The sequence below is a fragment of the Eriocheir sinensis genome, chromosome 40 (genome assembly GCF_024679095.1).
Source record: "Eriocheir sinensis breed Jianghai 21 chromosome 40, ASM2467909v1, whole genome shotgun sequence".
NCBI classification, from domain to species: domain Eukaryota; kingdom Metazoa; phylum Arthropoda; class Malacostraca; order Decapoda; family Varunidae; genus Eriocheir; species Eriocheir sinensis.
Genome location: NC_066548.1, coordinates 1,330,001 through 1,357,170, shown reverse-complemented (window position 1 = coordinate 1,357,170; position 27,170 = coordinate 1,330,001). Strand labels below are relative to the sequence as shown.

At 46.3% G+C, this 27,170-nt stretch overlaps 1 long non-coding RNA gene across 1 annotated transcript in view; it reads left to right on the top strand.

Annotated features, from left to right (window-relative positions):
* Nucleotides 1–27,170, top strand: part of LOC127009164 (uncharacterized) — a 252,498-nt gene that overhangs the window by 170,026 nt on the left and 55,302 nt on the right. Inside the window, exon 4 of the long non-coding RNA XR_007761690.1 lies at nucleotides 7,379–7,493. This is a non-coding gene — a long non-coding RNA (uncharacterized LOC127009164). The remainder of the gene's footprint in view (nucleotides 1–7,378; nucleotides 7,494–27,170) is intronic.

The window sequence follows — 27,170 nt, the reverse complement described above, 5'->3', positions numbered from 1 at the left end:
ATAGACCTTAGATAATAACTCTCCGCCATAGATTCATCAGATTATTAATGAATTATATGCTTAAGAAAGGAGTGATTTGTTAGAACTTTAAGTAAATAGTTTCCTTTTATCCTTCTCTAGTACTGTGATATCTCTAAAAGGTGGTAGGCCATCATTAATTATTAATGAATTATCTCCTTCGTATAGATGGAACGGATTGGGAGGAGAGGCAGATATGAACTAAAAGTACCATTAGTTTCCTTTATCCTTCTTGATAATGAAAAGGTGTAGCACACGCCATCACTATTTGCAATGCCAGTTATCTCCTTCGTATAGATGGGATTGGGAGGTGAGACAGAACTAAGAACTGTAAGATACCATTAGTTTCTTTTTCTCCTTCTCTAGTACTGTGATATCTCTAAAAGGTGTAGCAAGGCCATCATTAAGTTTGCAATGCCCAAGTTATCTCCTTCGTATAGATGGAACGGATTGGGAGGAGAGGCAGAACTAAGAACTGTAAAGTACCATTAGTTTCCTTTTATCCTTCTCTAGTACTGTGATATCTCTAAAAGGTGTAGCAAGGCCATCATTAAGTTTGCAATGCTCAAGTTATCTCCTTCGTATAGATATAACAACCCCTCTTCACTCTGCTGTTACCCTCTCCAGAAGGGCAGTCTGCGCGGCCACCAGGGCAGAGAGAAATGGCTCTCCCGCTCTCGTTTATCCACTTCACTCTCGCAAACCTTCGCTCAATCAACTTAACTCGCCGCATTTGAAGTCTTACACATTTGCTGCGATAACAGATAGACGGACAAGTGGCGGTGAATGTGGAGATGGCGTCTGGGGTTGTTGGGTGCAGGTGGCGGCCCTCGCAAGGCTGTCTTCAAGTGAGCGGTATGCGTGGATTTTGGCTTCAAGGACTTTATCGAACTGAGGGTCATATTCCCAGACGCTTTCGGCTCTCACAAAGACAATTTCCAAAGGCCGAAAGGATACTAATCGGATTCTCATGGGTGCTTATCAATCCCTTGAATACGGATTTCCTACAGTTAGACCTCACCAAGCTACTGGAATGAAGCAAAAAGTGGCTGTTACAATTCAATGAAGAAAAATGTAAAGTCCTGCACCATGGGAGGGGATATCCAGCACACCAATACTACATGGGAAACACTCCACTATCCACCACAGAGGCAGAGAAAGACCTGGGAGTATAATGTTACCAGGCTACCAGGGAAGGCCAAATCCGTGCCAATCGCAGCGGACGGGTTAACGTTCACGGCACAAATTGGTCAAACTATCACCAGGCGCATAAAACTACCCATGAAAATGATCCCAAATACTACGAGAGCACTGTCAGATGTGTGTATTTGGCCAAAGAAATGCTTAAGAATGCGGTGATCTTCACGAAAGAGAGAGAAGAGACAGGCATTGTGGTCAAGGATATAAGATTAAATAAAGAGATTCAAGAGGTTGTAGTTTAATGCACTCAATCACATGTCAATCCTAAATGCAGATAAGATAGTTATGTAAATCTGTCCCATGTTGCGTAAGATTTCCGTCCTTTTTGATATCTGTTTATCCATTAGAGAGAGATTGAGGAGCATGGCAATAGATGTTTTCCTGAAGAGAGAGCAAGAAAATTAATTGTTCGTATAAGGTAGAATTCCTGATATGGGTGGAACCTTCTTTCATCTACCCTTCAATCTGTATCTCCTTGCGTGGACTTTGAACCATCGCCTAAGAGAGAGATCGTTGAATAACCAAGAATTAATCAAGGAACAAAATCAAACGGGCCGCGAAATCTTCCGAGTCACATAAGATCGATATAAGCACTACGGTATACGCGCCAAGTCTTCTAGTACACTTTTTATCAATCAATACCTAGGGCCGCTTTCACAGTCACTTTGTTTGTTTTGATCGTTACCAATGGCGGCGATCGACGCTATACTTGTCCACGTGAAACTGGCCTATGGGGTAGTGGCAGCTGCAGAGGAAGCGAGGTATTGAGAGTGTGAGGTAAGGTGCGGGGCTAGGCTAACCCCACAGCCGCCACTACCCCATCGGCCAGTTTCACGAGGAAATACTGTAGCGGCGATAACAGCCATTGGTAACAAAACAAACCAAACGACTGTGGAAGCAGCCCTTAACATCGGAGTAAATCTAACATTCTTTCCACAGCATTTCTTAGGATTAAACGGAAAACCCCGACGAAACTCTGACTACCCGGACGCTTATGCAACTTGAACTATTGTATCATCACTTGGTTCTATGATTTCTTTTGTTGTTGCGTTAGGATTCCTATTAATTGTCTGAGAAGCATTTGTATCTTTAAAACCCATCACTGTCTATCCTTCGCCAAGTTCCAATGCGTAATGCTAGCCCCCATGCACAATACATACGTTACTTTAATTGCCTCACCCCTGCAGCGCTCTCTTATACCCAACACACCACACGGCCGCCATACCCTCCCCTCTTCCCTCTCAAACCTATCCCCCTACACACAGCTCCATGCCCTTCCCGTTCTCCTCCTGTAAATCACCTCCCAACCCCTGTTATGCCACCCCCGCCACAACCCCGCTGCGCCAACCACTGTAATACCAACGCTGGGTACCTCTCTGCCACTCCCTTGTTGCGCCATCTTTCCCTGCCCTTAAAACCATGCACGTATGCCCTCCCAGCCACACCCCAGGAGTAGCCACACCCATGCAGCCACACCATACACGATGCAGTCTCTCCCCATATACACTGACTCCGAGCTGAGGCAATGCAGTGGAACATTTAATAAGGAGGTCCTCTGCCTTGTTTGTGGGTGCGGGGTAATTTGTGTATTGAGACCCGCTCGGTGAAGGCCAGGCAAGCGACGGAAGCCTTACTGGGTGAGTGTGTGTGTGATCGCTTGTCTTGTTGTGTGTGTGTGTGTCTGTGTGTGTGTGTCTTAGTGGATGAAGTGTTTGATGGTAGAACTGATTGGCCACACAGAAACGCAAATAAGAAACGCATACACAGAGATAGATAGAAAGATAGATAGTCATAGATAGAGAGAGGGAAAATAGTTTATAAGAGTAACAAATTTAGAGATTCTAGCTAGGTCATTTTTTTTACAGCAAGGGAGGCAGTTCAAGGGGAAAAAAAAGCCTAGTCCAGTAACCAAAAAAATAATTAAAGACAGGAAATAAAAACATGAATGAGGTTTGTAATATTACCCAACAGACACCCACCCACACACACACAAACAGACACACACTCTTCACCCACACACCCCAACAAAGCCACACGCCATTAGAGAGCGCCACAGCTTCGGTTCGGTCCGGAGCTCACCCCGGGACCAATAGCCAACAATAAGCTCTCAATACAACGAAATTAGGGCAGCTCCTCTCCCTCCACTCAGCCCCGCGCCGCATATGAGGACCCATTAGGGCGGGAAGATCTACCGAGTGACTCTCAGTAATCCCTCACCGCCCGGGGGAGGCTCGGGCAGATAAGGTGAACTGGACAATGCCCTCAGATGCCCCCTCCCCGTCCTCCCCCCGGCGCCCCTCACCTGCCCGCCCGAAGTAGTAGTATCCGCAGCCCTTGGGAGAAATCCACACCCGACGAGGCCACGATAGACGAGCTGCTCCGAGGCCTGAAGGAAGAGTGAAAAAGAAAGCGGGGTCTTGTTCCATCTTGTGCGGCGTCCTCCGGTTATGCTTCGGGTCTGTGGTGTGCGTTCGGGTTCCTCCTGCGTTGATTTTGGTATGATACGAAGCTGAATGTGTGAAAACAAAGTGTGGCCGTCCTTACTTCTACCTTCATCCCTTCCTTCTTCCTCCCTTCCTTCCCTCTCGCTTCATCAATCGCTCCTTCTCCCACCTTCATCCCCTTCCTTCTTCCTCCCTTCCTTCACTCTCGCCTCATCAGTCGCTCCACCTCCATTCTGTTTTGGCTTTCTGGTGGATGAGTTTGGTTTACTTTAACGGCGATTTGGTTTTGATACGAAGCTGAATGTGTTGAGTTAGTTGGGAACCGTAATGTATGCTCCTTCCTCGTTCTTATAATTATCAGTACCATACAATGTAGACTTGTTGGGGTCAAGGAATAAAAGACAACAATGATAACGAAAAGGAGAAGGGTAAAACATGTAATTGCTAACGGAAATAATAAAAGGGAATGCATATAATATTTCTTTGTCCTTTATTATCAAACTTGAAGACAATGATTGAGCCTTTTTGTACTATTTTGTGGCCCATGTAATTACCATTTTTCAACGAGCTAGAGTTATTTTCCATTAATGAACACACACCTCTTAAGTACCTGAACGATTACTATTAGCACGCTTCTAAATACGTGAGACTCCTTACTTCCACGGAGGAACAAGAGAGTCGAGTCTGTTTACCTCCGCTTCGCCGTTAGACTCAAGACACTGATTTTGTTGTGAGCCACGGAGGACGGGAGACGAATAGGGGGGAGGGGGGGCCGAGAGAGAGAGAGAGAGAGAGAGAGAGAGAGAGAGAGAGAGAGAGAGAGAGAGAGAGAGAGAGAGAGAGAGAGAGTAGGGGGGGGGGGTGATTCAGGAGGTATAGCGGGTGGCGGGTCAGCGCTCGTTGGGGCTTTAATGGACTCGTGATGGACAGCCTGGGAAGGAGGAGGAGGAGGAGGAGGAGGAGGAGGAAGGGGAACCGGGACCAGAAGAGAACATTATGACAGAAAGGGAATATGAAGACTCAGTGGAGGAGGAGGAGGACGAGGAGGAGGCCGGAAGGGAACAGTATAACAGAAGCAGAATATGAAGACACAGCGGAGAGCCTTTTCTTCCTCTGAGACGCTGAGAAAGAGACCAAAATATATAATCATTCTACTGAGATGTCTGTGTGTTGACTGGACTGACATCTTTCCTTGTTGGTCGACGTGTTCATGTATTCAATTATCACATACACTTTCTTTTTACAGTAGAGGAAACAGTTCAAAGGCAAAAAAAAGAAGGAAATAATAGTAAAAAAAAGCCCGCTACTCACTGCTCCTACCAGAGTCAAGAGGAGTGGCCGAAAGATAGGTCAATTTCGGGAGGAGAGGTGGCCGGATACCCTCCTCTTGAAGTACGTCCTTCTAATGTATGTTACTGTAGTTACTTTACGATTCCCAAGTAACTCAACACATTCAGCTTCATATCAAAACAAAATCAACGCTTAAGTAAACCAAGCGACGTGTGTATATTTGTTGATGTTTTTTTTATGAGCGAGTTACTCATTGACGTGTTAGTGGAATCAGTTATATACTTTACTTAATTTCATATACATTGATCCATTTATATTTCCTGGTCAATGTAGCTCGATCATACACTTCATCTGTCTCCTTGGATCGTGAGTTAACCTTAATGACTCACTAGGTTGGGTAATAGCAAAGCAAGAGAGAAAGGAACGCCCTCATCTCGCTACCCGCTGAAGAAGAGCGTACAGAGGACCCCAATACCCAGTGATCAATTCTAGGTCAAGCGGCGCCTTCACTCTCCCTTACGGATTCACCTATATTGCCTACTGTACACTCTTCCTTATTTATCGACGCATTTAAGTATTCTTCCGTTCACTTTATGTATCAGGCGCCCCGTCAATTACTACTTTACTGTGGGATCGCCGGAGCCGTGTCCCGCGCCTTCTTACGTATTCCGCGCAGCCTCGAGTCGTTAGTTTCACCGTTTACCACTACCTGTCGCGGCTCTCCTCGGCGTAATAAGTCTGTACCCTCGGCCCCCTCACGGCACACCTTCCCCGCGCCCCCCTCCGGTCTCCGCCGCCCCAGCAGTGTCACCGGCAGGGCGTAGGGGCACCTCGGACACTCCAGAGGGACATCGGGACCCGGCAGCAAATTAGGCCATAACCCACGACATACGGGAGTCACATTAAGATAAAGACAGAGGCATTAAGATACCCCCGGCAGGCGGCGCACATCCCTCACCCCGCCACAATAACAGGCTGCTCTACGGCGAGAAAATCTAATCTATTTATCTTTCCTTTGTCTAGCCATTAGCCTCGCCTTGATCTCGCCCTCCTCCTCCACATGCCCCGAGCCGGTTATCTGATGGCCGCGACCTGATGGCTTCCTTGGGGCGAGGCGATTGGCTGTGTGGAGGGAACCAGGGACTCTTCGGGGACTGAGGGCGTTGTAGGGCCGCCACAAGAAACAAAACGCTAAGAATAAGTGGTCCAGGTATTTTTCGGGGAATTATGGCGTTGTACAGCCGCAACCTGGAACACAATTGCCATGGTAGATTAATGGAGGACTTCTTCGGGGACTCGGACCGTTGTACAGCCACCACGAGGAACAAGACACTCAGGGCAGGTGAACCAGAGACTTCTTCGGGGACTCAGGGTGTTGTACAGCCGCCACGAGGAACAAAAGTAAAATCTGTTACTGAAAATATCTACTATAAGACGTTGTATGGAACATTATTTAAAAGAGTTGACAATGAATTAGGGAAATATCGAAAGCAATTATACATATTGTAAGTGGTTTCTGCATTACAGTGAGGTGTAGGGGAGTCTAGGCGAGGCTCCCGGGGTGCCCTGCCGCAGGACGAGTCCAGCCTATTACCGCCGCCTCGCCTCGGCGGGACAGCCTCGGTGTCTTGTCCCTGTCGCGGTGACGACCTTGGGAGATAATCTTGAGCCTCCGTGTGACAGTAAGGGCGGAACAACCGTTTCCTTAAAAAGAGACACAACTGCCATTAGGCGGCTATGGTAGGGTCGTAACTATGCCCGGCGTCCCCTGGCGCGCCGCGTTGAGGCCTAGGCGGTGCCATTATAGCCAGGATGCGCCTGCACGCCGGGCCCGGGGCCGCGGCCGCCTCGGTAGCGGCCACAGTAGCAAACACGGTGCATAAACCGTTTTATCTACCTGTGGCTGTGGTGGCTGTGGACCGGTCGTCGGGGAGGAGGCGGCCAGGCAGCGTGATGGTGTGATAACCCCCTAAGTTATGTGTCGCCTGCTCCCCGGTAGCCGGCCAGCAGTAGATAGTAGATTAGTGGTAGAGTGTAGATGGGTGGCAGCGCGAGGGTGGTGCTGGTAGATGCTGGGGATAGCGAGGTGCCCAGACAAGACCGAGGAATTCTATCTGTGACGCGAGGGAACCGCTAAACAACTGAAAACTCACGACGCCCCGAAACAGACGTCCGGACGGGGCGGGGTGGTGTCTCTTTTACCGAGGCTTGGGCGAGGCAGGAAGCTACAATATTTATTTATCTATTACTCTTTCGCTGTTTTATGAGCTGTGTGTGTATTTGTATATATACCTATTTATTTATTGATCATTTATTTATTTACATATTTATCTTTATGCTAATTTACCAATGATAAAACCATTCCGGACGGCAGCATCAGGCACCTGCGAATGTTTTCCTTAAGTCATGCACTCCTCCCTCTACAGATGCACTACCGCAGCCGCTCCTGAAGGCCGGCACAAGGGTGAGAACACGGCAACCCCGGACCAGAGCGAAGCATACCCCGCCCTGCCCGCCCCACCCCGCCACGGCCTCCTGAAGGTGAGTCTGTGCATGACTATCCCCCCCTCCACACACACACACACACACACACACTAACCATGACAAATAATACAAATAAGCCGACACACGCCACCTAGTCCATACGAACAAAGGGAATCAAATAGCGTAGTTTCCCCGGAGCGTGTATCGGTATGTAGGAGATAAATAGTGGTTGCGATAAACGTTTGCGATCACAGCTAACGAACAGTGGCAGCTGCAAATGGGGACGCTCTTATGTACAACGAAAAGCCTCGCACGGAGATAAACAAAAGAGCATCGAAAAGTGAAGCATACTATTTACGAGTGCCCGTGGGTGTGGAGTCGCCGTCACTGCGTTATAAGGACGATGAATAAGGTGAGTAAGTGTTGAATTAGTCCCCATGGCGCTTGAATTGTAGGGAGGAAAGGAGAGGAAAATGACTAAAGATGAAGAGAATGGAGGAGGAGGAAGAAGAGAAGGTAGAGGAAGAAGAGTATCAAGAAAAAGACTCGGAAGGAGGATAAAGAAGAGTCGTTGCAGTATTATATAAGTAAAGAAAGCAAGATGGAGGTAGTATAGGAAAAAGAAGAGGAAGAGGAAGATAGAAGAGCAAATACAGAGGAAGAGAAAGAAGAATAACAAGATAAAGAATACCAAGAAAAATGAAGAAGAGGAGCTGTAGAATTTAATAACTGAAGAAAATAAGAATAAGAATGAAAAGTAGGAAAGAAAGCAAAGGAAAAAAGAGAAGGAAAATAAGTAAGGTGGAGGTGATGGAAGAAGAGGAGGAAGAAGAGGAGGAAGAGGAGGAGGAAGAAGAGGAGGAAGGTGGAGGGACAAAGAGAGAGTAAAAGAAGAAGTAGAAGGAAAAACAATAACAATAAAAAGCAATAGAAGTAAATTAGGAGGAGAAGGAGGAGCAAGAAGAGGATGAGGAGCAGAAAGAAGAAGAAGAAGAAGAAGAGGAAGGGAGAGCAAGGAGGACAAGGCCAAAGTTGACGAGGAGTAAATAATGAAGGAACGAAGGCACAGGAGGAGGAGGAGGAGGAGGAGGAGAAAGAAGAAGAAGAGGAGGATCAAGACAACGGAAAGGAGGAAGAGGAGGAAGACAAGGAGGAAAACGATGAAGTTGACGATAAGGAGTAGGAACAGAAACAGGAACAGGAAGAAGAAGAAGAAGCAGAATAACAAGAACAAGACGAAAAAGAAGAAGAAAGAGGAAGAAAAAGAAAAGAAAAAGAGAAGCAAAACAGAGAGACGAGACCCAAGACCGAGACCGAGACATGACAATAAGCAAGCAAGTAAATAAACAACGGGGAGACGGTGGCTGAGTGGACAGAGTGCCGGCGTCGCGTCCAGGAAGAAGCAGGTTCGCGCCCCGCCCGCCGCTACGAGTTGACAGTTTCCAGTCACCGCCGAGTGGCCTAAGAGACTACCCATATGCTGTCCTGAAAGCCCTCTATGAAGTACTAAGGAGATATCGACAACAGTACTATAAGTCTTCCAAATACGTCGAGGCCGGTCTGGCATATGAGAGGAAAAAATCGGTGTTGGGACTGTGTGGTAGAGCAGAGGGGAGGAAAGGACCCGCGGGAGCCAACGCCAAAACGGCCTCGACAATTTGGTTTCACTTATAGAGGAGAAGCCGAGCCATGGAGTGGAGCGGAGTGGAGTCGAGGAAGTCCGGGGCAATAAACCATGAGCGTCCCGATAGGATCACCCGCGCCGCCGTGATCACCAGGCTGTAATGCGATACGATAAACAAATCACGGCCGGGACAGGTGGCGTTGTTTAACATGCAGGCAAAGCTTCAGCCAGTCTCGCACTACACGCCGGGGCGCTCACCTGCACCGCCGCCTGACTTACGGCCGAGTCCTGGCGCTTTATGTGGACGCGTATGACGGCCACGGAGCCTTGGAGTGTGTGTGCAGAGGGGGAGGGAGTGTGTGTGTGTGTGTGTGTATGTGAGTGTGTGTTTGTATGTATAGACAAACTTACATGTGGAAAGATAAAGATAGTTAGATAGGCAAACTTGCAGCTGGAAAGATAAGCATACATTGATAAGTAGGCAAGCTTGTATGTGAAAAGATATAGATAGGTCAGTAGGTGGGGTTAAAAGTGGGTGGGAAGATAGGGATTCAGACAGATGGGCGCGTGGGTGGATGGGTGGGCGGACAGCTGTATGTATGGTGGAGGAGGGAGTAGACAGACAGACAGATGGGTGGAAGGATGGAATGGGTAGAGGAAAGCTTAAGTGGGAGAGTGGACAGCCAACAGATTTTAGAATTATGAGCAGAAAGAGGATGATGGTTTTATAGGCATTTAAGTGGACGGGATGATAAGGGGATGTAGAGGAGAGAGAAGAAGAAAGAAAAGAGAAAGAAAAAGATGATTGGTTTATAAGGAACTTGGTAGAAGGGATGATAAGGGGCTGTAGAGAAGAGGAAAGAAAGAAAGAAAAGAGAAAAAATAAAGATGATTAGTATAGAAGCAATTAGGTGGAAGAGATGATTAGTGAATGTAGAGAAGAGGTAAGAAAGAAAGAAAAGAAAAGAAGAAAGATGATTAGTGTATAAGCAATTAGAAGGAAGGAATGATTAATGAATGTAGAGGAAAGTGAAGGAAAAAGACATAGAAATAAATATAAACGAACTCAAAACCAGAAATAGGTATGATAATTGGATGTTAAGGAAAGGGAAGAAGAGATGAATGAGATAAACAAGTAAACACAAACTCAAAGCCAGAAGCATTTAGAACGAGAACTACTTTTTTTCCCACTTTTCAATCACTTTTTTTCTAATTCCTTTTATCAATTCTGAACATGAGGGTGGAAGAGTAGAGATCCAGACTTCTTTTGAGGTGGAGGAGGAAGGGTGAATCTCTCCCCTCTCGAAACTAACCTCTCTGTTGGACACTCATCTGTACTCTCTTGTTTTTTTTCATACATTATACATTATATATTCATTATTATACATTATACATTCATACATTATATCTCATACATATCATACATTACAATAGGGGCAGTGATTAGCGGACTATTTTTCTCATTAATTTTTTTTTGCCTTTGAACTGTTTCCTTTGATATAAAAGAAAATAAACAGGGCAGGCAGCTAGACAGACAGACAGACAGACCCAAAACACACACTTAAACAGACATACCAAACACACACACAGACAGAGACAGACAGACAGACAGACAGACAAACAGACAGACAGACAGACAGGCAGACAGACACCATCACTCTGCCTCCCTCCCTCACAGTTTAGCAGCGACTCTTAGATCACTCCTTAAACACACTAACGCACCCACCTAGCGAGCCAGTCAGTAGCCGGGCAGTAAATAACGCAATAAATTCAATAATAAAATATCTAACGAGAGTGGCGGGCGGCGATAGGGCTCAGAATGGGAAGAGGAAGATGGAGAAGAAGAAGGAGGAGTAGTAGATGTAGCAGGAGGAGGAGGAGGAGGAGAGGTTAGGGACGCGGTGATATCAGAGGTCACCCGCTAGATTGGTACTAATGTCCTCTAAGTGTGAAACGTGAACCCTGGGATGGGCAGGTGATGGATCGCTCGTTCTCCCTCCCCTTCCTCCCTCACCCATCTCCTTCCCCTTCCTCCCTCCCTTCCCCCAGCCCACTAAGGTAAGGGATTAAGGCTCGTTATAGACCATGAGAGATTAATTTCCGAGATTAGGAGACTTAGTGTGAAGTACGTCATCAGGGATTATGATACAAGAAAACATTAGGAGTGGCGGGATGGTGTCTGTCTGGGGGACGTGGATTGGGTGGGAGAGGGGGAAGGGGGGAAGGTGGAGGGGAAGGCGTAGCGTGTGTTTTCTTGAAGGGTTTGTCTTTGTATCTACCATTGCGTCTTGGAGGAGCTCTTAGTGAGGGAGGAGAGGGAGGAAGAATGGAAGGTAACGTGTTTACGACTACTGGTATTGTCATTAACTCTTGTCGTTGAGGTTTACATGTATTCAGTTCTGCTCAGTTGATTGGGTGAAGTATTGCCTCTGTAACGGTACTTCGGTCACTACTTATTTCACTGTGGGTTATGCGCCTGTATTTTGATCTTTCATTTCCCTGTTGTCGATGTGTGTTGCAGCGGCCTCTTGCAGTCTCCCCATGTTCTTATGTTCTTATGTTCTTATGTTAGTGGTGCAGACGACAGCCACCCTCGCCTCTGACTTCACTCCTTCTCCACTACTTGACTTCGATCGCCACATCCATTTTTTTCCCCCCGTTCAGGATGGCTCGCCCGATAGCGCCGTCTCGAGGCCATCGGAGAGGGCCACTTACGGCAATATTAGTGCGGCCGAGGCGATAAAAGCGAGGCCGTCGATCCCCGCCGATAAAGGGTAATCAAAGATCGATCCGACATCCGTGTATAATCAGGACGTCTGTCTTCTGATGGCGAGAAATAGCCAATCACGGACATTCAGGAGGGGCCGCAGGTGTGCCAGGGGAGCGTGAGGCTTGTGTGCCCCCGGAGGAAGGGCGAGGGTCGGGGCGGCGGGGCGGGGGAGGACGCGGGGCAGAGATATATTTTGACTCGGACGGAGAAGAAAACACGTCCCCCCGCGCTCCATTATATTAAGAGGGAGGCACTCTGGACGGCCGGGCGTAATCCATCATCTTAAGAGGAAGCGAACGTTTGCCTCTCAGACTCCCAGATTAACTATTAACTCAAGGGGGGAGGGGGAGGGGGAGGATCTAAGGGAAGGGAAGTTGTGTCATTACGCTGTACTAATCGGCCTCGCTTGAACGATTTGGCATTAATTAACAGCTTGTAGATATACGTAGAAATAGTAAAAGGAATAGATGGGAAAAAATGACAGTGGGGAGTTGAAATAAATGGGTTTCGGTTTCTTAATATTTCTAGCTTTGAGTTCTTACCTAATTTCTCTCTCTGTTCTCACCCATTTCCTCCTCATCCATTCATTGTCTGTCTAAATATCCTTCTCCCTCCTTCTTCTCTCCACCTCTCCCTTCCCTCCACCATCTGCTCCATTCCTAGTTAAGATTTCCCCTTTTTTTATCTTTTTTCTTTCATCCATGTCTCCTTCCTTTCCTCTACTTTCATCCACTTTGTCAAAATATCGTTCTTCTTTTCTCCCTTCCACCTTCCTTTCCCGCCCACTGTCTCCTCTTCCATTCAATCCCTTCTCTTAAGTTCCTGGTATAGATGTCTTCCCTGTTTTTCCTTCTCTTTTCTATTTTTTTCTAAGTTGGTGGATTTCTCGCTATTTTTCCTTTCTTAATTTTTGTATTCTCATTTTTCCTCCATTTTCCTTTCCTTTTTCTTCCTCTGTTCGCATATATATTTTTTTCCCCTTTTTTTTCATCGTTTTTGTCATCTCCTTCCTTTCATCTATTTCTCGGTATCCTTTTTCTTCTTTCTCCATGTCTCCCTTCCATTATTTCCCTGTCTTCTATTCCACCATCTCGCCTCCCTCCCACACATACTCCAGCCTTACACCCCCAGCATCCTTGTTTAATAATCCCCAGCCTCCCTCCACTCATCTCTTGCTCCATCTCTCCGGCAGCATCCTTCCCCATCACTTAATTCCCTCTCTTACACACACCTATTTTCCACCTCCAACCTCGTATTCCCTCCTCCACCTCTGTACCCATTCGTCTCTTACTCCATATCTCTCCACTTCCACTGTCATATTCTTATCTCCAATCCCTCGTTCGATTCTCCCGTCTCCCTTCTCCTCCTCATCTCCGCCTCCTTCCACTGTCCTTAACACTCATTTCTATTCCTTTCTCTTATCTCCCGTTCTTTTCCTCAACCATAGGAATGAATATATGCCAGAGACAGACCCAGATAGACACTAGGGAGAGGCAAGGTTAGGTAGTTGTGGTTGAAATGGTCTGGACATTTGAGGAGGAGAGATGCTGGGTATAGAGATGTGCGGAGGAGAGATGCTGGCTTAGTATATCAGGAGAGGGATGCTGGAAATAGAACAGCCTGGCAGGAGGAGAAGAGGAAGGCCAAAGAGGAGGTTTATGGATGTGGCGAGAGGGGACATGCAGGCGGTTGGCGTGACGGAGGAAGACGCAGAGGACGGGAAGAGATGGAAACGGAGGGTATTCTGTGGTGACACCTAACGGGAACACTTGAGAGAGGCACAAGAAACATAGAGGGTCGTATTATAAGACATTTCACAGCCCAAGAACACATATTTGACAAGGCCTTCGTAGGAGTTGTGGGCATATACAGGAGTAGTTTTATGACCCTGGTGGTAGTTTGACCCTTCTTCTGTACCGTGAACCTGAAGAAACACTCATTAGAATCCGACTGACCCCCTCTTTGACCCTTAGTAATAATTGATATGAGAATCGAAGGTGTCTTGTAATATCAGTCATATCGTCACACGTCTCCAGACCTTCTGCTTCATCTCTCATTTTCTCCGTTTAACCATTCCTCTTGACCACTTCTATGTATTCAAATGTCTTTAGTGATGTCTGTCTGAAACCAATATCGCTACAGTTTATTTTTTTATATGTTTATTTTGTTCACTGTTTTCGTTTCCTACAGTAATTTTTTTTTCTTGGTCAATCTTAGTTATTTTAATTCTCGCGCCCCTTCATGTTATTCCTCTCCCTTCCCTTCCTTTTCCCATTCTTTCCTTCCTTTCCCAATTAACTTCTTTATTTGCTCTTTTCCAACTTTCATTTCCATCCAAACCATTTTTTTCCCTTCTCTCTCTCTCTCTCTCTCTCTCTCTCTCTCTCTCTCTCTCTCTCTCTCTCTCTCTCTCTCTCTCTCTCTCTCTATCACATACACTTTGCCTTATTTAACCTTTTCTTCCATACTTCTTTTCTCTTTTCCTTTCTCTCTTTCCTTCTTCTCTCTATCTTTTCTTGCTTTCTTATTTCCTCGTCTAATTTCTCCATTTCTCCTTTGTTTTTTTCTGCCTCTGTACCTCTCTCCCTTCTCCTCCTCCTTCTCGTTCTCCTTCCCCCCCCCCTCCTTCTCCTTCTTCAGGGTCTTCACTCGCCAGTACTCAGAAGCCCCGAGTCCGCCCCAAGAACTTAGTATCAGATGGACTTGAAACCCGACTGCAACTAAAAGGCTAATTCTCAGGTGCGAGGACCCGACAAAGGCCTTAAGAGCACCCAAGAGCCACCTTCAGCTTCGGCCCTTGCGTCCCCTCACTCGAGAGACCACCGCGCGGCTTGTAGGACCGGCCAAACTATGTCATTTTCAAGCCTCTGATAAGATAAATGTCTGATATTCTTCGGCCCCAGCGATAAGGAGGGAAGCCGTGTCAGAGGCGCATGGCATTACCAGTCGTACTTTGCCCCGGCCGAAGACTCAATGCGGCTTCGTCAAGGGCCGGGGATTAGCGGGTTAAGAGACACGGGGCGGCGCCGAGGCAGAGTTCATCATAAGCACCTTTTGTCATCTATTGGCGGCGCACGAAACGCTCCTCTCTCGCCGGGTCAAGCTTTTAGGGCCGCATAATGGAGCCTCCCCGCGCCACATAGAGTGTCTTTTACCAGTCCCTTGTGAGGCCGCCGCCCCCCGCTGGCGTGAAGGAGTTGGACCGCGCCGCCGCACACACACACGCACGGAAAGTGGTAAACAGTAATCGGGGAAATATTTGATCGAGGGTTGAAATTCCGCCGCGCCGCTCTGAGCCTTGCCGCGGAGACACTGAAAGAGGGAGGAAAGAAGGGAGGGAGGGTTGTAAAAAGAGTAATCGGAGGAAATATTTAATCCAGGCGCCATTACAAAGAGTTTAAATCCTTGTACGGAGCCTTGCCACGGAGACACTGAAGGAGGGAGGAAGGAAGGGAGGGAGAGTGGGAAAAAAGAGTAATCGGAGGAAATATTTAATCCAGGCGCCATTACAAAGAGTTTCTATTCCTTGTACGGAGCCTCGCAGCGGAGACACTACAAAAGGAGGAACAAAAGAGAGTTTAAAAGAAATAAAGAACCCTCCAAATAACGGTACCCTCGCATGCCTTTTCTTTCTGCTTTGTTATATATTGGTCACAACAAAAATACATAACGAAAGAAGGAAAGACTTGAGTATACGAATGCCCAAAACGATAACTTAACATACCAACCTTGTACTATGTTACGTCTTTGATAGAACATTTTTTTTTTTACAGCAGAGGAGACAGTGCAAGGGCGTTAAAACAAGAAAACAACAGTGAAATAAAACCCCCTGCTACTTACTGCTCCTATATACAAACATCCTATATACAAACAAAAGTAAAGAAAATTCGATAAATCATCAACTCTCTCCCTCTCAAGAAAGATTACATTGCACGTTATGTTTCCCCAAGGAGTTAAAATCGACCTTGTACTCCTACCTCCTAGAAGATATAAGAAAACCCAGCCTCTCTCATGAAGAAGCGTGTAGCATCGTCAGGGCGGTCATCACGCGAGGCATAACTGTCGCTTAAATCTAACGAAGAGCACGACATTGACAACATTAACTGCATACGTAAGAGAGACCTTGGAGAAGAGACCTAGAGAAACGTGTGTGTGTGTGTGTGTATGTGTGTGTGTGTGTGCTTGCATGAGAGACAGAGGTAAAGACAGAGAATTCCAAAAGCCTTCAAAACCAGAGACAGAAGCGCAGAACGAGAGACACCATAAGATAAAGCTTGGAGGAGAGACCTAGAGAGACCTTCCTGTGAGTGTGTGCGTGCTTGTATGAGAGACAGAAAGTGTGAGAGACAGAGATATGCAACCCCTTTCGGAACCAGAGGAACAGCAGCACAGAACAATAGAGAAACGCCGTAAGATAGAGCTTGGAGGAGAGACCTATAGATAGAGAGACCTTCCTTGTGCGTGTGCTTGAATGCGACACAGAGAGAGAGAGAGAGAGAGAGAGAGAGAGAGAGAGAGAGAGAGAGAGAGAGAGAGAGAGAGAGAGAGAGAGAGAGAGAGAGAGAGAGAGAGAGAGAGAGAGAGAGAGAGAGAGAGAGAGAGAGAGAGAGAGAGAGAGAGAGAGAGAGAGAGAGAGAGAGAGAGAGAGAGAGAGAGAGAGAGAGAGAGAGAGAGAGAGAGAGAGAGAGAGAGAGAGAGAGAGAGAGAGAGAGAGAGAGAGAGAGAGAGAGAGAGAGAGAGAGAGAGATAGAGAGAGAGGAGAGAGAGAGAGAGAGAGAGAGAGAGAGAGAGAGAGAGAGAGAGAGAGAGAGAGAGAGAGAGAGAGAGAGAGGAGAGAGAGAGAGAGAGAGAGAGAGAGGAGAGAGAGAGAGGAGAGAGAGAGAGAGAGAGAGAGAGAGAGAGAGAGAGAGAGAGAGAGAGAGACAGAAAGAGATCCAAACCCCTTAAGAACCAGAGGTAGAGAGGTCGATATTTTCAGACGCTTCCGCCTCCTACTTCATTTCCAAAGGCCAGAAAGAAGATCAATCGGGCTCATATGCGTGTTTCTTTAGGTTCATGGTACAGAAGAAGGGTCACACTACCACCAGGGTCATTAAACTACCCCTGGAAATGGCCACAACTCACACGAAAGCCTTGTCAAATATGTGTGCTTGGCCGGGGAAATGTTTAAGAATACTCAGGTCCCTCCCGCAGCAGAGGGCGCCGCTAGTGAAGACATCCAGAGGGCCATGAGCGTTTTTGTTTCCCCGCCACGCCACTCGTTAAACGCTAAGTGAGGGAAGACCCGGGACGCAGCTTCGTTTAATGGGATACAAGGCGTTTGGATGGGCCGAGACTGTGAGGAGGAGAGAGAGAACAGTAAGGGAGGATGGGAAGGAGGAATGGGCAGTGGGTTCGACCTCTGGATGGGCTGAGACTGTGAGGAGGAGAGAGAGAACAGTAAGGGAGGATGGAAGGATGGAAAGAAGGGCTAGAAGAGTGGAATTTGAGGATAGCGCGATGGGTTAGGCTTCTGGATTATGCGAGAGTGTGAGAAGGAGAGAAAGAACATTGAGGCAGGATGGAGGAAGGAGGGATAGATGAGTCGAAGATGAATACAGTAAAAGAAGTTACTGATGACAAATGAAGGTAGAAAAAGGGGTATGAGAAGAAGAAGAAAGGGATGAAGGAAGGAAAAAAAATAGCTATTAAGACCAAAGTTGTAGAAGGTAACTCATGATAAATTTAGGAAGGGAGTGTGAGAAGGGAGAAAGGGTGGATGATAAAGGAGGAAGGAAAGAAGACAGGGAGAATGAGAAGGAAGAAAGGCTGGGTTAATACAAGGAGGAGGAAAGAGAAGAAAGGAAGGAAGAAAGGAAAGACAAAAGGGAAGGAAGGAAGAAAGGAAGGAGGGAAGGAAGCAAGGTGGGGAAATACAAGGAGGAAAAGAAAGGAAGAAAAAAAGGAAGAAAGGAAGAAAGGAAGGACGGAAGGGAAGGAAGGAAGAACGGAAGGATAGAAGAAGCAAGGAAGGAGAGAACGAACAAGGGATGGGATAGCAGGGAAGGAAGGAAGGAAGGAAGGATGCGAGGAAGGGAGAAAGGAAGGAAAGAAAAAATGAAGGGAAAGAGAGAGAGAGAGAGAGAGAGAGAGAGAGAGAGAGAGAGTAGTGCAAAATCCTCCTCCCTCACACCACTGAAGTCCCTAAATGAAGACACACGAACATCCCTCCACAACTACGAAAAAAAAAAAAACATATACAAGAAAAAAAAATGCAGAGGAGAGCGAAAAAAAAAGAAGAAAAATAAAAGCCAGCGCTGAACATAACACAAATTTACGTATGTTGTTGAGCCGTTAAAGAAAAAAAAAAAAGAGAAAAAGAAAACGAGAGTACCAGAAGAAAAAAAAAGAAGTAAAGACCAGCCATTAACTCAAGCTGGGAGTGTTTAAATGCGCCCCAACTTGCATACATATTACTGAGGAGGAGGAGGAGGAGGAGGAGGAGGAGGAGGAAGAGAGAGAGGGAGAAGGCGGAGGATGAAAATGAAGTAGAAAAAGAAAAATAAGAAAAAAATGTAAGAAAAGTAGAGATGGGGAGAATGAGAGGAGAGAAAGAGAGAGGGAGGAAGGTCAGTGAGGAGATGAAACTCCGAAGAAGACACAGAAGACGATAGGGATGCTGGCGATGATAGTTAAGAAGAAGAAAGAAAGGAGGAGGAAGAGAAGAAGAAGGAACAGGATTATAGAGGGGGAAAAAAACGAGGAACACGACCTGGATGAAGAGGAAAAGCAGAGAGGAGGAAAAGAGGAAAAAGGATCGAAATTATAACAGAAAAGGATGGAGCTTGGAGAAGGAGAAAAAGAGAAGAGGAAGAAGAAAAAAATAGGAGCTTTAGGAATATATAACATAGACAAAGAGGAAAAGCAGAGAGGAGGAAAAGAGGAAAAAGCATCGAAATTATAACAGAAAAGGAGAGAACGTGAAGGAGGAGGAAAACAGGAGAAGAGGAAAAGAAATAGAAGCTTTAGGAACATATAGCATAGACAAGAACGCAGAAATAAAGACAAAGAAAGAAGAAAAAAGAAGAAAAAGAAGAAGAAGGGAGTCTGGAAGGAGGCTTAAGTTCACACATCCCCGAGTATACCTTCAGGTCCAGGCGAGTCTCAAGGTTCTCGTTGAGCTCCCCGGTAGTTCTGCGGGGATGGACACCGCCTCACCCTCGGCCCAGAGATGGCGTGATATATATTTCCCGGACAAGAGACAAGAAAAATATTACCGTATCTCTCCTTCCATCTCTCTTGTCTCCCTTTCTCTACCTGGATAGGACTCTTCTCTGTCTCTCTTTCTGTCTCTCATTCTCTTTCATTATCCTCCCCCTTCTTCTTCTTCATTTATCTTTTCTTTATTTCTTATCTTTCTTCTCTTTCTCTTTTGCTTCATATAATTATAATTTTCTCCATTTCTTTCTTTGGCTTCTATATTCCTTCATTCTCTCGCTCTCTTCTTCCTTCTCCTCATCTCTTATTCATCATCTCTTCCATAATATTCCCTATCTTCATCTTCTTTCCCTTCTTCTTTATCTCCTTTACTTATCTTTATCTTCCTTACCTTTCCATACACAAGCTTCCGTATCTTCGTTCCTTCGTCCGTGTATAACCTTGTCCCTTCCCTTTCTAACTCCCTTTCCTTCCTCCTTCTTCATTCTGGTCATCCTTTCCTCCATCACTTGTCCTTTCTTTCCTTACCTTCAATTTCCATTTATAAGCTTCCGTATCTTCGTTCCTTCGTCCGTGTATAACCTTGTCCCTTCCCTTTCTAACTCTCCTTCCTTCTTTTTATTTCAGTCATCCTTTTCTCATTACCTAATCTTCCTTTCTTTCCTTCTTTTGCCCTCTACGTACACTCCCAGCAGTATCTTTCTCCTCTACTTTCTCCTTTCGTCCGTGTATAACCTTGTCCCTTCCTCCATCCTCGCCTAGGTATATACCCCTTGTAACGTCCACCTTACCGCCTCATCCTTACACTCACGGACCTCTGGGGAAAAATCGGCCTTATTAGCTGAGACAAAAATCGGGATTATCGGGCCAAGATTGAGTCCCTGAGCGGTTAATCGGCCCCGAGCCTCAGACAAAGCCCAGATAATCAAGCTTAAGCGTGCTAAGCCTCGGCGAGGGCGGCCCGGGTGTCAGGCTGGTCTACACGTTATTTTTCGGACGCTGTTGCTGGTACTACTACTACTACTACTACTACTACTACTGCTACTACTACTACTACTACTACTACTACTACTACTACTACTACTACTACTACTACTACTACTACTACTACTACTACTACTACTACTACTACTCTCTCAATTTATATTCTTGCGCAACATTTAGGTAAGGAAAAAAAAGAGTAGGAAATTCCGTAATGGCGCCACGAGGACTGTGCTGTGTCATTTTAAGGGGAAGGAAAGGGAAGGTCCAGGAAAGGTGCGTGGGTGGGAGGTGGAAGGATGGGGTGGTTAGGCATGGGGGTGTTCGGTCCCTCTTCACCTTTCCCCTGCACCCCATCACCCCTCCCCCTTTTAAAATGCCCCTCTGTTAAGTGCCTCTCTGCCCCCTTGTATCTCTCCTCGGCCATTTAAAAACACTAAACCAAAGTATTTATTGAAACAGACATTCTTACAACCTTTCTGAGTGTTCGAGTCCTCATATGTATATTTTATCCTAATGCCCTTTTCATAGATCTCGTTAGTGATAATAATAGAATGAAATGGGTGTTTACCTGTCCAAACCTAACCTAACCTTACCTGACCTAACCAGTGTAAGGCGTTTTGATGTTACAAGCTTTACGTTTTTAGGTTCGCACAAGATTGGGTGATGCAGATTTACGGGCATGTTTTTCGTTTTTTTAATCGTCTTTTTTTATTTTAGCTCAGGATGTGAAGAAGATGAAGTTTTTATACAGGTAACACTTGCAGCCAAAAACCTATGCAAACAGAGCCTTAGAGTATCAGAAAGTAAACAGAGAAGAGAGGCTTACAGAGAAGGCAGGGAAAGGAAGGGTAGGGTGCGATATTTATACAATTTCCACTTGCAGCCAAATCCTATGCATGACAGAGCCTCACAAAACCAGAAAGTAAACAGAGAACAGAGGCTTATAGAGAGGGCAGGGAAGGGAAGGGAAGCGTGTGGTATTTGCCGAAAGGGAGTACTTGCCTATAGCCTTAGCGAGGGAGAGTGTTTGCGGAGGCCATGCAGAGAGATGCTCACGGTAAGGAAGTCACATCGGGAAGGGGCTTGGATAGGCAGGCACCGGGATATTTGGAGTGTGTAGATACGTGCTTCTCTCCGAACTCAGGGAGGGGAGTTTCTTAACGTTTGCAGAGTGCCAAGGTGGAAAGGGATTCACATGGAAGACGAAACTGGTGTGGGAGAAATTCTTTTTAGGGAGGAAAGGTGATTGCTGATTGGATACAGGAAGAGGTTTGGAAGGCTCACGAGGGTAGGGACGGATTTGATTGGAAGGTGATTTTAGTGCGAGAAAAGATGATGAAGAGTCCTTGAGTTTGCAATAGTGGAAAGTAAGATCCATAGTTACTGCTTTCAAGAGTGATTTCCAGACCTCATAAGGGTAGGAAAATACTCGATTGGTTGGTGGGGGAGGGAGTAGGAAGGGGGTCAGCGATAATTATTAAGGCGTGTATAGAAACTGCAGGAACAGACTCTTCACGGCGCCTATGTCCCTTATGCCTGCTGGATGTATACCTCTGTTCCTCAGCGCTCCTCTTTCCCCTCTCATGTCCTGTCCTCTTGTATCATAACTCCCATCCTCTAAACTTTAACATCATTTTTCTCCTCTTCTTTTCCTTCCCAGTTATTTCTTCTCATCTCCTCTTCCATCCTCTCTCATATCCTCTTTCTTCATTTTCTCAGTGTCTTCTCATCCTCTTCACTCATCTTTCTTTCTCTCTTCTCACCTTACATCACCTCAACTCATCTCCTCTCCTCAGCCTCCGCCTCCTCGTCTCACTTCACGCGGGGCAGAGGAGAGCAGAGCCTTGTCAGACGTCACAATAATTTTCCCCTCAGCTTCATCCACCCAAAAGCACACGGACACCACCACCTCCAGGAACACTCAACACCCAGGGCCCTTTTTCCCTTCCTCCCTCTCGCCCGCTCGCTGGCTCCCTCTCTCTCTTTCCTCACCGCCGCGCCACCAACCACAGCCTCTCGCGTTACCTCAAACATTTACATTCCCTTCGTATTGTGGACCAACATTAGAACGTACAAATAAGCCACCTGCCTCTCCTCCTCCTCCTCCTCCTGCTTGTCCTTCACCTCCTCCTACTGCAGCCGCCCTACCGTCCTCCCCCATCCGTCCTCCTTGTCTCTATCGCCTGAAGGATCTCTCGTATGGGAACTTCACATAAAGATTACGGTCGTGAAACCTTATCCGATGGTAAGCCTCCGCGTCCCGGCATTCCTCGGCGATATGGATCTTCGCTGACACCTTACGTGATTTGGGGTCAGATGCATTTCTCGGCGCACAAACGGACGGGTCACAGACAGACGCAGACGAAGGGATACATACATATACAAGCATACATAGATACATACATACATAGGTACTTACATACACCATAAAGAGAGACAGACAGACAGACAGAGACAGACCGAGAGACAGACAAACAGACAGGCAGATGTACAGACAGACGGAAAGGCAGACGAATACAGACATACACAGATTACTACGGCATTCACACATATACTTACGCACACACTAACAGACTGACAGATACACACACGAAAAAAATAACAATTTAATTTTATTTATATAGTTATTTATTTTTTTTACATTTGGTCTATTGCACCGGTAGGCTCTTGGTTGGGCCTGTTGGTCGGCTCCAGCCTGTTATGGCGTAGGCGAGAATTTATAGTGGCGCTATCTCTCTTGGCTCATGCTGCCCCCTAGGAGCTATCTTTGACTTACTTTTTAGAGAGAGGATCTAGAGTCCGGGTTGATTAGTAATTCTCAGGACAGCATGTGGGTCGTCTTTGGCCATTTGGCGGTGACTGAAAAATTCCATCTTGTGGCGGCGGGCGGGACGCGAACCCTTGTCCTCCTGACGCTGAGGCCGCACGTTAACTACTCAGCCAATGCCTCCCCTGTCATCAAAAAAAGGAAACTATAAATACGCAGCTGAAATAATTATACGGAAAGAGTTAAGTTAGTTTGGACGTGTTTATTAAAGTGCGTATGTGTTTGTTTGTTTGTTCAGTGTGTGAGCGTGTGTTTATTTTTTATAGTTATATTGAAGTTATGATCTCTGTGCTTCCTCTCCCTCTCCTCTGACTGCTGCTCCCAAGAACTTCTCCTCTGCTATACACAAAGAGAATAATTCCGTGTTGGTAATACTGATTTTATTTCTGTATTTCCTTATTTCCAATGCTCTGGTATGAAAAGTATGCGATCTACAGCCAAGCCGCATCAGATCAAACCAGATGTAGTCCCGGGATATGCCTTTGCAGCGGCTCCCGGATTTTCTTTTCCCTCAATGTCAATGTTATCGCAATTTAACTCTTATTTTCTTTTTCAATATTCACTTAACATCTAGTATTTTTTTTCATTGATTTCGCACTTGTGTTTTAGCCTTTTGTCTTCTTTTCCTCTTTTTTTTTTTTTTGTTTTTTTCCTTTTGTGTATTTCCTGTCTTCCTATTTTCTTTATTTTTATAATGATGCAGTAGTGTGATCTTTCTTCATCTCTACAAGACATAAACAGCGTTGGTACATCTGTCGTGATAATTCTGCATCTCATATATAAAGTTTGGGGCAGTGACGGCGGTGGTGTCAGGGTCCGCAGCGTTGAAACAATATAATTCCAATAGCCATTCGTTCATTCCGCCGTTTATTATTACCATTATTTTGATTTTATGCAGAGTGGGATGCAAACGCCTGTACCTTAAATATTCATATCATCATAATGCCTTTGTAATACTCCATATATCGCTGCCATTTGTCTCCATATTCTCTCGCTACCCACCCCCTGCCGCCCTGTCTGCCCAGTGTACCCCTGCCTCCCCTGCCCCTCATTCATCTATATCCAGGCGGCGGCGGCGGTGGTGATGGTGGTGGTGGTGGCGGTGTGGCGTCACGGCCCGGCCAGCATCCGCCTCCCACACTCTGCCGAAAAGAGATCTGTGGCCATTTCTCTCTTTCTTCATGACCCAAGCTCCGTCTTTGGTGCCTCTATGAAATCCCTCTTTTTCTCGATGTCCTAAAGGGAGGATAAAGGCCAAATAACGTAAGAAAACTCCTCAGGTCGCAGTATACGTCTTCACATATAGCCTTTGTGGAAGCGATGGCTGGGTCAGAAAATCTCCTCAAATCAGGTGAAAAGTGGCTGTGGCGTACCGACCCGGCAAGCCCTCACTGCTCCACCCTGGCCGGCCCTTATACGCCTATCGGCACTCATTACATCAGCGCCAGCACCGAGGGTCTCCAGATAGATGTTCCCGCTTCGTGTCTGGCCAGGAACTCCGCGGCTCGGGCTCCTCAACGCACGCACCGATCCCCCGGAACTACACGTAATGCCTGGTGAAGACACGTAAAGAGAGCGAGAAAGCGAGAAGAGTAAGTTTGAGGCTGTGGAAGAAGCGAGACTTACTCATATCCTCCAACATTTCAGAGCTTACATACCCAGATTTGATAAGGCTTTCGTAGAGGTTGTGTTAGTATTTCCATGGGCAGTTTTATGAGCCTGGTGATAGTTTGACAAGGCCTTTGCACCATGAACGTGAAAAAACTCCTGAGAACCCGACTAGTATCCTTTGTGGTCTTTGAAAATAGTTGATTAGCAATATTCTTTGACTAATTACTTACCTACATGAGCTGCTTGTTGAAGGCGTAAGGAGAACAAGAGACCGCAGAATGTAAGACTGAGGCCGCGAAAGGTGTGGAAAACTTGCTAATACCCTCGTTATATCCTGAAGCGTTTGATCTGCTTGTTGAAGGCATAAAGAAAACAAGAGACCGCAGAATGTAAGACCGAGGCCGCGAAAGGTGTGGAAAACTTACTAATACCCTCGTCATATACTGAAGCGTCTCATCATACCTTCTCGTAATAGAGCGTTAAATTACCAACATTCCCTGACTACGTCCATATACGCGCTGCTTGCTGAAAACACGTCCAGAGAGCGCGAAGAGTCAAGTCGAGGCAGTGCGAGGCGGTGAAAACTTAATATTCTCGTTACGGTGCGGCGTCAGACTTCACCGCGGAGTAGTAAAGCGTCAGAGTAGCGGGCCGCCGACAAGGAGCAGGCCAGCGTGTAGCGACCACAGGTGAATGGGTGTTTTGCATAAGTATTTCGCAGGTGTTAGCCAGCAGAGACTCTCCATCCCTCCCTCGGCCTCTCTCCTTTGGCCTCACTCCCCGCCCCGTTCCCTGTCCGACTCCTGCCTCCCCCCGCTCTCTGCCGCTGCCGCCAAGGGAAAAATGGTGTCCAGAAAAAGCGGCGGCGCATTCTTCTCGTCGCTTCGTAGGCTGTAAAACGTAATTGCGAGGCGACGTCCAGACAAGGTCGTTAAAAAGGCTTGGTGAGAGCTGTTAAGTCCCGGATTAAACTATTTTACAAACGAGTTAGAGTATAATCAAGCGTGCTGCGGGAAGGAGAGTGACTTTAAGGAAATAGGACAAGAAAAATGTGATGAAGTATGTAAATAATAATTGTAGAAAACTATTACAAACGAGATACAGAATAATAATCAAGCGTGTCCGGGGATTGGAGAGTGACTGGAAGGAAATGTAACATGAAAAATTTGCGATAAAAAAAAGGAAAAGGTGGATGTAGACAGCGATATTACAAACGACTCGCAGCGGATGGAAGGTGACTCGAAGGAAAATATTTTAAGTGATTTGAGAAGAAAGTAACAAAAGAATGACTGCGAAATTACCGGGGAAAAATGTTCATACAAAGATCGAAATTACCGGGAAAAATACTCATACAAACATGTTTCTTCTTTCCTACTATTCTGCAGAGGTTCATAATGAGTTTCCTTTCAAGGGAAAAAAAAAAAGTTCCTACTGTAACATAAGAGTAAAAAAAGAATGAGAAATATGAGTTTCCCTTCCATAAGCTGAATAAAGAGTTCAACCTGTAACATTCAAAAGTAAAAAAGACTGGCTGCAAAAAATAACAGGGAAACAAAACAAAACTCAACACACGTTTCTTCTTTTTTTAACTATTCTGCAGATCCTTAAAATAATTTCCCCATCAATATGCCGAACAAAATTCCAACCCTAAACATTCAACAGTAACAAAAGAATGGCCATAAAAACTCCCACCCAAAAAAATCAACACTCATTTCTTTCGATTATTCTGCAGAGCTTTACAATAACCCGAACAAAAGCCGAGCCCCCAAACATTCCACATCGCTGGTTTCTGGAAGTGTGTGGGCGGAGTAGCGGGCAGGCAGGCGGGTGGCGCAGCATACGTCCAAGAGGATTACCAGTGAATGCTCATCTGGGCGGGAACGTGATGCGCTTTTGTTTGTATCGAGATGGACGCTGGGTGAGTGACTGGGAGGGCTGGCTGGTCTGCTTGCTATATTGACTTACCTATCACGAGTTACTGAAGGATGCAAACGAAAAGCAGATGGAAAAACCCAGAGAGAGACGGCTGGTCTGCTTGCTATATTGACTTACCTACCACGAGTTACTGAAGGATGCGGCGACTGTGCAGAGTAAACGCATAACAGAATGGATAACCCAGAGAGAGAGAGAGAGAGAGAGAGAGAGAGAGAGAGAGAGAGAGAGACGTGGTTCTGTTTGTATCGAAATGAACGCTGGTAGGCTTGTTGGCTCGGCTGGTCTATTTTGCTTGCGATGTTGGCTTACCTACCACGAGTTACTGAAGGATATGGCGACTGTGGAGAGTAAACAAATAAGAAAATGGATTACCCAGACCGAAAGTGAGAAAGGGAGGGAAAGGGGGAGAGAGTTTTTTTAATAGTATTCCTCGCGCCACGGTGTTATTGTCATCTTTAATTCTAATCAGATGGCGAGCGAAATGAAGCTTGTCTTTACGTACATCTGGAGGAGTTTTTATTCCGCCTCAGCAGCGTGTTATTGTGCGTGATTACAGTGACGGCGTCCCCGGGGTGCTGCCTAGTGCCGGCGGCGTCGTATATGGCGGTGATAACTCGTGATGGGGGCGGGGTGGGGGTGGGGGGGGCGGAATGAGGGGGGGAAGGGGGCAGACGGACAAACACACACACACACACACACACACACACACACACACACACACACACATGGCCCTGCGTCTCGGTAACGTGCCTGACAAACCTCACTCCTGCCCATCGATTGTCTTCC